This window comes from Hydra vulgaris, chromosome 11 (assembly GCF_038396675.1).
Source record: "Hydra vulgaris chromosome 11, alternate assembly HydraT2T_AEP".
In the NCBI taxonomy this organism is placed as follows: Eukaryota; Metazoa; Cnidaria; class Hydrozoa; order Anthoathecata; family Hydridae; genus Hydra; species Hydra vulgaris.
In genome coordinates this window covers 52,750,316-52,763,663 of record NC_088930.1, presented here as the reverse complement: position 1 = coordinate 52,763,663, position 13,348 = coordinate 52,750,316, and positions in this window count along the sequence as shown.

Below are 13,348 nucleotides of genomic sequence, written 5' to 3'. Positions count from 1 at the left end.
TAAAAGTATTGAATATTAACTCATGCAAAACAAGTAGGGAAGACTGGCGCAAGATGACTATGTTAACAATTTTTATTGCTTATTAGCTTATTTTCAATGATAGTAAAATTAATTTTACATAAACATGTTAGAGTAGTCCTTTGTGATATTAAATATATTAACATTTACTTATTCAAATAAAAAAATAAAAAAATTATTTTTTCAAAACCTTAACAAATTGTCATCTTGGCCCAGTATTGAAGCAAGATGACAATTTATTAATGAAAGCTATCTGCTTTTTACTGTTTGTTGCCATTTGGCATTATTATGTAAAATATGGTTAAGCTCTTTTATCAGCATCCCATGTAAAACGTTGTCAATAAGGGTGGCACTTTTACTTATTTTGATGTAAAAACGCGAATTACTTTTAAGCGTAAATTACTTTACATAACTCCTATAAAAATATACTTACATTTAAAAGTAATTCGTTGTTTTTTTTTATATAAATTATACAACGTGTAAAACTTAGTTACTTAAAATTAAGTTTTTTAAATGAGTAACTGTTACTTGAAAAAGAAATTTACTTTTACAAATAAAAGTTATTTGCATTTTTACTTTTATTTGTAAATGTAACTTACTTTTAATGGTAAGTTGTGTAAAGTAAACAACTTAGAAAAGTAATTTTGGTTATAATTATGTAAAAAAATTACATTGAAACGTAATTTACTTTTTATATGTAAAAAAAGTTATTTATGAAGTAAACTTACGTAAATATAATATTTAAAAAACATAACAATTACTTTTCAAAGTAAAATAAAACAACATCATGACAACAAATTACTTTTACGTGTAAAAGTAACAAATTATCAAAAACAGCTTACATAAAAGTATTTGAAAAAAATTGTAATTTACTATTACAAATAAAAGTAATTTTTTTCTTTGAAATTTTATACTTTACTTTGTATGTAAGTAAAATATTATTTACTTTCTCAAAGAACCGTCATTTTATGTTTATTTAACATAAATTTGAGATGTGTATTTAAATCCATTGTCTGAGGAAACATCTGGGTAATACTTCAGATAATACTCTGATGTATGTGGGCAGTGTTTGTGGTAGGGAATTGGGAAACGATTTTTTTAAACTTATATCATAAAGGGTAGTTCTATCATAATTAGGTGCAAATATAGTCAACATGCCGGTATACCAGTAGTGTAGAGACGGGCTCCCTGCCGCAAGAGTGCTATTAGGGGCTGCTAAATAATCATAGATTTTTTTCTTTTTTTTTGTTGAGCAGAAATAAGTTAGTGGCCATAATGTAACTATGACGGGAGGGAGGGGGTGAAGGGGGACAATTTCTAAGCTATGGGTAATTCATGGTAATATGACGCAAGAAATTTGGTATCCGCAAGGACATCGGCTGCTAAAACAGTTTTCAAAAAATTATAAGTCAGTTAAACTATCTGATATAATCTATATGATTAAAGGAGTTTTTATCAGATATAATCTTTTATTGCGTTTTGTCATATATAATCTATTTATAAAAAGATGGTAAGGAAAGCTGTTCAATCTTCTACTATAGGTTGTGGACACCCTAATAACCTCCTTTTTGTTGCATTGGTGTCCAACCCGCACAAGGATGATTAGAAAAATAAAATCTTATTCAATTAAAATAGTGCTTTAGAATAAACTTGCAATTTTTTTTCAAACGTTAGTTTGACTTCACAAGTTGATTGTCGGTTAACAGTTGTCCCAGAATCTTGCGATTGATTTTTCACTACCTTCCTGTCTAGCTAGAGCTCTGAAACTTCCAGCATTTGCGTAAATTTAATAAAAGTACATAAATTGTAGTATCTTAAAATTGTTTTCAGAACCAACTGGAGAACTCCACTTTTTTTGAATCTCCCTTTTTTTTTTTTTTTAATTTTACTTTATCTTTCAGACTGTACTTTGATTTTACTTTATCTTGACAGCATTTGTATAGTCCCGATGAACAGGCATGTTAAATTTGTTTCCTGGGCAATGGTGGTTGTATCATTATTTTTTTTCTCTAATATTTTGTTTTTCTTTAAAGTTGAAGTTTATAACTTTTTATAAAAAAAGATTTTTTGCAAAAAAGCTTTGAAAAGGCATTTTTTTGATTTATTTGTTTTAATATTAATTTTTTTGTCGGGAGAAAATAGGTTAGTGGTCCTGATAAAAGCTTACTGTAAAGGACCCTTGCATATTTGTAGCTATGCTGCTGCTTTTTACAATAACTGTTTATTCTAATTCATTTAATATAGCGAATTTAGTAGGGTGGTTCAATAAAGCACATATTTAAATTTAAAATTATATGGTCGGTTGTGAAAAAAAGTGCCTTGATGTTATTTCATCATATAGATGGAATAACAACAATTTCTTTTTTTTTTAGTAAATTTTTGTTACTTTTTTTACTTTAAATTTCAAAAATTTAAAGTAAAAAAATTAACGAAAGTGCAAACCACAATATTTAAACAATTAGAATCCATGCACATATATTTAAAATCAGGCCTGCATTTATATATACAATTTTTTTAACATTTTAAACTAAATTTAAGTTATTTAACAAGTCTCTAATGTCATGCAATAATCTCTAAGCAACCTCCCAAATTATTTAGGGGATTTAAAAATATTATCTTTAATAGAATGGGTGAAAAGAAGTACTAGTCCGATATTTTCATTTCGAGATAATCAATGTTTAAGTTTTAAACAGTTATAGTTTATAAACTATTTACTTTGGATGCCAGTCATCTTAGCCGGTTTTTTTTTGAAATTCACAGATTGTGAATTTCAAAGGTATTTACCCAAAGCTGACGATAGTAAAATACCTCTTGAACAGGTATGTGCGAAAGAGGGAGGTTTTGCATGAAGTCAAAACATAGTACGGCTACGTTTGGATTTGTATTATAAAGATTAGTTACTTCTCTAATCTTATCATAAAATTTATTAGCACGTCTTTTGTGGACCAATAGCTGCGCTGCCGCCACTCAATTAGCATTGTCGTTTAAGTTTTTGTCGCGTATTTTTGATCCCAAGTTCTCACATTCTGAGCACACGTCAACTTAACTTTTGTACTAAGCTGACATTTTATAGACTTGGGCGCATTCTGGTGATAAAATTTATTAAACTTGATTTTGCGCGTTATAAGAATTGAGTAGAAAATCAGTGCTAGACAAGTATTGTTCTTTGACTAGTTTAAATCTACTTTATGGCAAAAAATAATGAAAGAAAGTTGGACTAGTTTTATTTTTGTCGTACACAGAGAGATCGACATAAGTTAAATGAAAATATGAAAAAAAGTGCAAGTAACAAAAATGGACTAATATTAGACACCAATTCAATTAAGTCATAAGTTTGTCTGACAATCAAGTTCTGTTCCTCATTCAAAAGTTCGGAGCGAAAGTTAATGTAACTCTTTTTCGTGAGTAAGTAATCTAGTAACGCGGACTTCGTCGTTAAAATTTGTCTTAGAATAATGAAGAAAATGAAGTTTTTTTAAGTGACTTTAGTCTACAAGATGATTCGTATTTTCCAAACAATATTATCAAATTATTTTTTTTTTCAAAATTAATTTGGTCATTGGTTATTGTTTTTTTTTATTACATAAAGGAATTCTTTCATGCAGTGACTGATTTTTAATTTTTAAAATTTTTTATTTTTCTAAATTTGCCGTGACAAATAGTTACTTTTCTTTTGTAAAATATACAAACGGCGGATGACAAAAATAGTTTTATTGCCAAGCCCATAAATATCCGTCAATAATAAAGTCATTAAAAACTTTTCATTAAAAATTGATGATCATGTGTTTTTCTGAAGTTTGAGTTTATATTATTTAAAGTTATTTTTAGTTGACAATTATAGTTTTGTATTTTTTGGGAATATACTTATAAAATTAATATATACGTAGCTGAAATGTCAAATTCTCCTGTTTTAGTATGTTATTTTAGAAAAAGAGAAATCCTTTACTAAAATAACTAAAACAGAAGAAATATTGCACGAAAAAAATTTGAATAATTTTATTTTTTTAACTTATTACAAAAATGGTTTAAAAAAAATTATCCACTAAAATATAAATTAAACATAATATAAGATTTAATTTTAAATTACAAGTATAGCGTGGTATTATACCACGTCAAAACCAATGTAAAAAGGTTTCATAATTTGAAAATGCGGCGATTTATTACTTAATCAACAGCATCTTTAATTAATACCATTATTAATAGTTACGTACAAATGAGATCTTTTAATGTGTTGTTAAAAACCATATTAAACTCATTTAAAGACTTTATGGATAATCAATAGTATAATCATGTTTACTTGCGTAAATTTTGAGATGTAATATTTATATAATTATGAAATACCAATGATTTTGGTTAACAAATATACTTTTGGTAAAAAAAACATACATAAGTGCCAAACTTAAGTATGCTCTTGTTTATATCACATTCGAATGTTTAGGAAAATGTTGAAACAACCACCTTTCAAATAAAAAGTTTTATTTCTTAATCTACCAATAAATCATTGCTTAACTACTGCTCGGGCTATACGTATACTACACAGTGGCGTAGCAAAATATTTTTTGCCAGTAGGGATACGTTCCAGGTGCCCAATATCTGTTTCTCTGGAGCAATAACTTTTACAAAAAAAAAAAAAAAAAAAACTCCTAAAATACATCTTGAGGCTCCTAATTCTTGAGGCCCTGGGCCTAGTTGCTGGAGGGACAGTAAATGTTGCTTACACTGGCCTTGCTGTAGTTAGGCCACTAATACTACACGCAGATAAAGATATTTACATAAATTGTTCTAAATTTTTCTCGCCCATAAAATACCGTAGTTTTTAAAACCAGAGCCAGATTAAGACTTGCAGGGTCTGGTGATACTTTTGAGCAGGTGACCTTTTTTCTTATTAAAGTGGCGAAAAAGTCTTACAAAAATAAAGCATCCTCGTCAAAATTTCGGAGCTCCTAAATCTGCGGGACATGGGGTTGTAGCCCCCATAATCCAGGACTGGTTTAAATTTTTCCTCCTTTGTTTTTTAATAATAAAAACTTTTACGCAAAAAACCTCTAAGAAGAACTAACAGTTATGCCAATTATGCCTTTCAAATAGTCTACCCTTTCTGAGCCTGCCATGTTTCAGCTTTGTCTGAATTCTAGACTTTACTTTTTTGCATTACTGTTGTACAAGATCCTGTTAAAGTTATTGTAGAATATAAGTAAATTTACTTACTTACTTTATATAAATTAGTTTACAAGTTGTATAAAATGTAAGCTTATGTAATTTAAATTTTATTTTAATTAATTTTTAATTAAGATTTATTACTTTTAAAATAAAAAATTCCTTTTTAAAATAAATTTTATTTGTAAATTTAATTTACATTTAGTAGCATATTACTTTTGTGTAATATACTTTCATATTTAAGTTTTTTTTTAATATTATTATTTTTTAATTAGTTACTTTTATAGGTAAATGTAAATACAATTTGAGGAACTTTTATATTATGTAATGTAATTTTCAAAAGTAATTAACTTTTAAATGTAAACTAGTAAATCAAAAAAAAATTATTTTTTCAAATCCATGCTTTATGCAAGCAGAATTCTATTGGGCCTAGAAATTCTTTTTTTGTTATCTTTTGTAGAAGGCAAAATTACTGTTTTTGTTTTTTTTAAATATAAAAATTACTGTTTTTACTAAATTTTTCTTTTTTAACTTAATAACTTAAGACTTATTAACTTAATAACTTAAAACAATAGGTTTTTAACTTAATAACTTAAGACTTATTACTTAATAACTTAAAACAACAGGTTTTGAATCGTTGCGCTTTAATGTCTTCGAAACTGCAAATAATTTGCAAATTAATGATTTTTGTGACGTAATACGCAATTCATATCAAATAAATAAAATATATGGGGAAATACAAATTAAATTTTTGTTAACTTAATTAACTTTTTTTGGTCAAATTTTTCCATTTCCTTGTATTGTCATCGAAAATGATTAAGTGTGCAAAATTTGAGCAAAATTGGTTGAGAAAAAAGCTTTCAAAAATTGATTTCAAGTTTTGTGGCACACAAACATTATATATATATATATATATATATATATATATATATATATATATATATATATATATATATATATATATATATATATATATATATATATATATATATATATATATATATATATATATATATATATATATATATATATATATATATATATATATATATATATATATATATATATATATATATATATATATATATATATATATATATATATATATATATATATATATATATATATATATATATATAATATATATATATATATATATATATATATATATATATATATATATATATATATATATATATATATATATATATATATATATATATATATATATATATAGAAAGTAACCTTATATAAAGCATGGAAAAAAGTAAACAGCTTTTTCATGTGACTTACTTTTACATGTAAGCGTAAATTACTTTTTGATGTATTCTTTTTTTTACATAACTTACTTTTGAAAGTAAAAAAGCCTACATTATAAAGTAAAAGTCATTTCAAAAAAATTAATTACTTATACAAAAAATGTAATGTAATTTTTTGAAACAATGTAAATTTACATAAAACGTTTAAAATTACCTATGCAACTTACTTTTAGATAAAAATTAACTTACTCTGGTAAGTAAAAAATAAAGTAAAAAAGCCATTCCTAATGTTATTATGTATATGACGTTTTTTGTTTCTGCACATCATATATTACACTATCAGACATACAATTTATAGTGTATTTTGCTGGATGACGGTTTTCAATCTTTGACTTTCATTAGCTTGTGCGTAAAGCAAATAGTTCATTCACAGCTCATCCTTTTTATTTTTTTTGTCAAGTCTCTGCGAAATTATCATTTCGATCTACACTGAGAGTGTTTGACAAAAATGATACCATGATTTTTTCAAACTTAGGACAAAGAATTTACAAAATAATTGTACAAGACCTTTTTGTTATCAAGATTGAAAGTGTGTTTGAGGCCCTAACGCGTAACAGCTTGTCCGCATTTACAGCTTGGCAGTTGCTATTTTATCTAATAAAAGCAAATGCTTGAAATTAACTTAAAGCGACGATGTTTTATACAGGTTATAAATTGGTTGCCAAACAAGTAGTAAAGATTTTTTGAAAACTTTAAAAACATTTAATGAGCATGTAAATCACTCATACCCCCTGATCTCTGAGTTTAAGATATCAGTTTTAAAGCTGTCTGATTTGAAATGTTTTATCCTCAATAGGGCTGCTAGTTCCGACATTCGAACTTTACACAAAAATTTCAACCTTCATGTTTGAACTTTTTTCTCCTAATAGTTCGAACTTTTAAACTTTAAAAAAAAATGCCTTTTTATTAATTTTTGTAAAAAAAGCTGAAATATAAGTAAAAATTATAAATTTGAATTTTTTTGCTATTTTTGTTTTGTGTTTGTTTGGCAACTCTAAAAATATAACCAAAATTACATCACTTGTAGCGCCATCGCATTTAAAGTAGGATCGGTTTTTTCCTATTATAAAGTAGTTAAACAGTGGCTGTAATTTTTTCACCATTTGATCACTGTTTATTTACGTTTGAAATTAAAATTATAAAGGTTTTAAAATTCAAACAAAAAATGGTTATTCAGCGTTAGCACATCTAGAAGATCTGAAGTTTAGGAGTATTTTCATTTGTTCCCAAAAGCTGCAATGAACAAAACAAGCCTCAACTCGCACTGTTACAAGACACTTAAAAAAGAAACATTAAATAGAAGTTCTCAAATATAATAACATCAATAAAAATTAACTTAATAAAATAATAATTTCGTACATGAAAGTGATATATTTGTTAAACCTAGTTGTTTTAAATCAAGGTAATTAGTTTGAAAACAAAATAAAATAGAAAAAAATATTTAATAGAAATAATACAGATAATTTTGCCAATTAATCTTATTCAAAGATTATTCCAGCTTAGGGAGGTAGACTCGATGTTAATAAAAAGCCAAAAATGGTAATGATATTAGTAATTATAACAAAGAATCGACTCTAGCTAAAGAATCAAAAATGTTTTATTAAAACATGGTTTTCAAATGTAATTGACTAGGGTGAAATTAGGTATGATCTCGTGAAAGGTCTCTCTAGCCTTGGATCGTTTTCACATACAAAAAGAAACTGGATGCAGGATGATACCTTGCATTTTCTTTTTAAAAACAAATAAAAGTTTCTATAAATAAATTAACCGTTTTGTATTTAACTTGAACCCTTTTCGTTTTCAATTTTATTTAAATAAAAACTATTGAAAAAAGTTCGAAAAAGTTTGAACTTTTTTCCTAAATAGTTCAAAAATGTTGGCAGCCCTAGTCCCCAAGCTCTTGTGCCTTTGAAAATCTTAAACAAATCCAAATATTCTAAGAGGGATTTTTTTCTCAAAAGAACCGACAGAAGTTATTCAAAAAAACTGGCAGACTGGCAACATTCCACCCACACGTGATCCACTAATCCAGTATGCGAAGCATACAGTGTATACAGACGTATGAACGGAAGAAGTTTAATAAATAAATAAAAAATAAAAAAACCTTTAAATAAAATTTTTTTTATTTAAAGGTTTTTTTTATTTTAAAAATTTTTATTTAAACCTTTAAATAAAATAATTTTATTTTATTAGTTATTACAATAAGTATTTTTTCTTTTTCTTTACTAAAACTTTATTATGGATAGCGAAAAATTTGTTACAATGGTTATGTTGAAAGAAATGTCATCGGCTCAAGCAGATACAATGTTGAAATGTTTTAAAGAAAGCTTTAACAGCATTAATGATAGAATACTATAATTAGAAAAGGATGTTGAGGAAATTAAACGAGGTCTTACTTTTGTTAAAAATGATATTGAAAGCAAAGTAAACAAAGTAGATAGTAATATGGCGATAATAAAAGAAACAATAATTGGGATAAAGTCGTTTCAAGGAAAGTCAGAAAACGTGGCGACAGAAAACAAACGCAAAATGTTTGGCTAGAGGGTCGCAAAACCGACGATAGAAAACAAACGCAAAATGTTGAGCTAGAGGGTCGCAAAACCGACGAAAAAATTTGAGAATAGTGGGCATTAAAGAAGGAGTAAGCGAAACCAATGAAGATGTATTGAAAAAAATAAAAACCCTCATTAAAGAGGACCTTAAAATAAATAAGTCAGTTACAATTGAAACATAGAGTTGGGAAGTTAGATAAAAAGACCAACGACAATCGTCTGCAAAATACTAACTTGGTAAGATAAAGAGACAATTTTAACAAACGCTTGTAAATTCAAAGGAAAAAATATATTTATTAACGAAGATTTTAGCGAAGAAAAAACGAGAATACGCAGAGAACTTTTTGCTTAAGATAAAATTCACAGAAGTAACTGCAAATATGTGAAGGTCATTTATAACTTAACCGTTAAAGAAATGCCGATTGAGAGTAAAGCTGGTGACAAAACAACTTAAGTAAACTTTTATAATTTGTTTTTGAATTTCTTGATTTAACTTTTTTATTTTAATGATAAAAAGCAATGTGACTAAAATCGATAATTTTAACAATCCAACAAATAACTTTGAAAACTTTATATCTCCTATTTTAGAAAACTTAAAATCTCATGAATACAATTTTATAAACAATTTAAATGCTAAATGCCTAAGCAATGAATATTATAAACCTGATAAATTTATTATAAAGTCAAAAAAAATTTCAGTGTTTTAAGTGTAAACATGCGCTTTGAGTAAAAATTTTGAATCGTTTAAAAATTTATATTACTCTTTAAATTATCTGTTTGATTTAATTTGTATTTCGGAAATATGGGAGGAAGCGAATTCGCCTTTTTGTTAGAAAATTCTCTTTATAATTTATCATTTTGTAAATTGATTGATTTTTCTGATCATTTCCCCATTTTTCACATTGCACGTGATATTCTATCTAATAGTGATGATAAAAAATATCTTGTCACTAAAAGAAACCTTACTAAAAAAATCTCAATAATTTAAAAAATAAGCTATTTGAGGAATCCTGGAAAAGTGTATACTCTGCTAAGGATCAAAATCAGGCATTTAATAACTTTACGGCTACTTTTAAATGTATTTTTGATATTGTCTGTCCAATAATAACATCTGAAGTAAAAAATAAAGAGTTAAAAATCCATGGATGACGAGTAATCTTATAAAATCGTTTGATAGAAAGGAAAAAACTTTATATAAAATTTTTGAAATCAAAGGATGAAGGTGATGAAAAAACATACAAAGTCTTTTTCAAAAAAATATTAGACAAGCTAAAATAATGTATTATTCTAATTTGCTAAACAAAAATAAATTAGACAAAAAAAACATGGTCGATTATAAACGAAGTATCTGGTAGAGAAAAAAAGAAATCCTTCAGCATACCTCAAAAAATATTTTGTGATAATAAATACATTACAAATGAATCATATATTTATACCATGAACTTAACAAACACTTTGTAAATCTTGGTCCTAGTCTAGCTTCAAAAATAGTGATGCCAAATAAGAAGTTTGATAAATTTGTTGGAGAAAAACCTCTATCATGTATATCAAATGAAAAAATATCCTATAAAGAATTTAACCAAGCTCTGACTGAACTAAAGCGAAATTAGTCATGCGGGTATGACGACATTACTTGCAATGTAGCAATGCACGTCATTGAATGTATTAGAAAACCCTTATTTTATTTAATATCATCTTCTTTTGAACACACTACTTTTCCTGTTATGTTAAAAGTTGCTAAAGTCAATCCTGTTAAATGAAAATTATAATAATATGTCTAACTACCGTCCAGTTTCCCTCCAACCAAGGTTCTCTAAAGTTTATGAAAAAGTAATCTACAATCGAATTTATTATTACTTGAAGTTAAACAAACTTTTATATGAAAATAAATTTGGCTTTCAAAAAAGTTGTTCAACAGAGCATGCTATCATTGAACTTACTAATAAAATATTTTAATTTTTTGATAAAAAAGATCATGTACTGAGAGTATTAATAGTCCTTTCAAAGGCATTTGGTACAGTTGACCACAACATCTTACCAACAAAATTAAAACATTATGTAATCAAAGGACTAATTTATAAATGGGTAAAAAACTATCTGAGTAACAGAAAGCAGTGTAATAAACAGTGAGTGTGGGGTCCCTTAAGGCTCAATCTAAGGACCGTTATTGTTTTTAATTTACATCAATGATATGCATAAAGCATTATCTATAGTATCTTCAATAATGTATGCTGATAACACAACTTTGTTTTATAATTATAGAAATTTAAAATCGATGTTCGGAACTGGAAAACTTTAATTTTATGGTTTAGACCAAATAAACTTTCCTTAAATTGTGAAAAAACCAAATACATCTTTCATAAAACAGGTCAATCAATGTCTTTACCATTAAAAATTCCAGAGTTGCTCATTAACAACATAACAATAAAACGGGAAAAATATGCAAAGATTCTCGAAGTTCAAATTAATGAAAATTTATCTTTAAGAAATCATATTGGACACATTGAATCAAAAGTATCATCTGCAATAGGTGCTTTATATAAAGGTCGCCATTTTCTTGATTTCTGTTCAAGAAAAAAACTTTACTTTAGTTTAATTCAAAGTCATCTCACATATACTAATATTGTGTAGGCTAATACACACAAAACAAAATTAATCAACCTACAAGGCTTGCAAAACCATGCTTGTAAAGCAACTATATTAGTAGAATGAACAATCTTTCTAATGCGATGACAAATATGGAAGTCTTAAACTTGGAAAAACTTAATTTATATCAAATTCTTATTTTTATGTTCAAAAATAAAAATAATATGCTACCAAATTCTTTTTTCGACATATTATCGTCATCATTTTCTCAAAGTTATAACATGCGATCAAATAGCTTCCATAACTATTATATTAAAAAAACTAAAATCCGGGGTTCTGAATTTTCGATTTTGCCACAAGGTCAAAACATGGAAAAACTTTAAAAATCAAGACTTAAATGGAATATCGTCGTTTAAACGGTAAGCAAAGCTGCATATTCTTGGTTTGTAAAAATAATAGCAAAATATATATATATATTTATAAAAAGTAAAAAAAAAAAAAAATTCTGTTAAGGGAATCTGGGGAAAGATTTTTTTTATACCTAAAAAATGCTGAATCTTCTTTGATTTCCTTTTTTTTAGGTATTAAAGTTTAGAAAAATAAATATATATAATAGTTATTATACTAAAATTTATATTAAAGTCTGCACCAGTGTTATATTAATATATCAATATTATATTAATGTATTTTTTATCAACCTGATACGTAATAATTTTGTATATATACTTTCTTTTTTCACGATAATAAATGTATATTTATGTGATATACCTAGAGAAGAAGTAAAAAAAAAAAAGTGTATTAGGTGTATGTTTGAAGTCAAACGTGATAGTACCCAACTTTACCTCGCCTTAGTGACTGGGGTTGGAAGCTAGAAAGAAGTGATTGTCATCCTGTATGGATGACGCTTCCTAAAGGGTCAGGTATCAACATCAGTTTTTGCAATGTCTAATAACCTCTGTAAATATACCGAGGTATAATAAGATCTGTTCAACAACATCTGTAATTTCATTGATGTCTAATAATATCTGTGTAAAAAGTATGATTACTACAGATATAGTTACATTATTCCAGTTATTCAAGTATAACATCATCTGGAAATGTTACAGATGTAGTTACATCTTTTCAATTATATTAAAAATAACATAATTTTTTTCAGATATTACTACATCAGAACAAAATCATTATATTATAATGCATTAATTTAACCAGATGCAGTTAACTAAAAAATCTTACATGTTACTACATTTGATTAAAGTAATTTATATTTAATATTTTTTTCTAGATATAGAATATTTATTTGTAATATTTTTTTGTTACTACATCCGAAAAAAAACATATAAGTAACGTTACAAATATGGTTTTTTTCAGATGTAATAACATCTGGAGGAAATTCTTCCAGATGTTTTTTGAACTTGGAGAAAAATTACTAGATGTAGTTACATCTTCCTAAGTATGTTGTTAGGGATCTATAAAATTCCTACTTTAATCTTTAAATTTTTATATCACGAAAAAAAGATATTTTCTCGATATAAAAAATCACGAAAAAAAGATATTTTCTTAATATATATATAAAAAAAAAAAAAAAAAAAAAACTAGCAAATCGATTTTAAATGGTCTTTTTCCCCCGGCTTTATGGCAAAGGATAAAATTGAGGAAGGGAGAGGAAGGAAAAGAGAGGAGGTGCACGTTGACACCAAAACTAAAAATAACAACTTT